Source organism: Coenobita brevimanus, chromosome 80 (assembly GCF_032717465.1).
Source record: "Coenobita brevimanus isolate Jiangsu-jjx chromosome 80, ASM3271746v2, whole genome shotgun sequence".
Lineage (NCBI taxonomy): Eukaryota > Metazoa > Arthropoda > Malacostraca > Decapoda > Coenobitidae > Coenobita > Coenobita brevimanus.
In genome coordinates this window covers 11,762,396-11,763,520 of record NC_137033.1, presented here as the reverse complement: position 1 = coordinate 11,763,520, position 1,125 = coordinate 11,762,396, and positions in this window count along the sequence as shown.

The window sequence follows — 1,125 nt, the reverse complement described above, 5'->3', positions numbered from 1 at the left end:
ATTAGTATTAGAATTAGTGTTTAGAGCTCTATATTCAGTCGAGTTCTTACTGATATTGTAGATATTTTTTTTTGGGGGGAAGGGGGAAAGATCTGGAAGGCTGGCATTCTAAGACCGTTCGAGATTGAGACTTGAAATTTTCATGAGTGATGTATCTTGGTTGCAGGCTTCTTTTGGCATGAATTATTGTTTCCTAGCAATAGCGCCGTCAATGTCATTTTTTCAATATATGCTCCCCTGCGCACCAAAAACTACTGAATCGATTGCTTTGCAAATGTTCCAGTATGTAGTCTTCAACATATACTAATGCACCTTGATACTGATACTGAGACACAACACTTCTGAGATATTAATGGAGCCTCATGCCTGAAAGTGCTTAATCCGCAAATATTTGGCCTATTTTGACCAAACTCAGTGGAAATGTAGTGGGTCATGAGTGAATATGATTTGCACAGTATGAATGACCTTGACCTTGATCTCAAGGTCATAGGTCTAAATCCATAATAAATTTGTGTCATACCAAATGTCCCTTAATATTAGGTCTACAATGATAAAAGTATTTTCAGAATCCTAGGAGTGTTTACTTTTTTAAGTTTTCATAACAGCAGTTGTGACAAATCATTATTCTTTGACGCTTTTTGACGGTTTTTGGAACTAAAGTCTCACATACATACAGTAGGTCTTGGTAAGAACAAAAATCATGACACTGTATCTCTCCACATTCAGTTTATGATTTATTATTAATAATGCACCATTTATCACAACCACTCTACAACCACTCTTAATTCTGTGTGTAGTTCAAAGACTGTACACCATATCTGATGTACAATTGTGATTTTTTTTTTTTTTTGGTCATTCTAATCTGGAATGTGGCATTATCACCTGAAATGTGGAGTTCGTTGAATTTATTATTGTTATTTATTAATATTATTATTATTATTATTATTATTATTATTATTTTATAACATGAAATATACGGCTTTTCCAGTGGGTGCGATTTTCTTAGATGAACAGGAGTCCAGAGGTAGGAGGCAGTCTTGAAGGAGTTCAGTAATAAGAACAGCATCTACATTGCCTTATAATTCATGTCTTTTCTATTAAGATCAACATCATTTTGGACTCAAT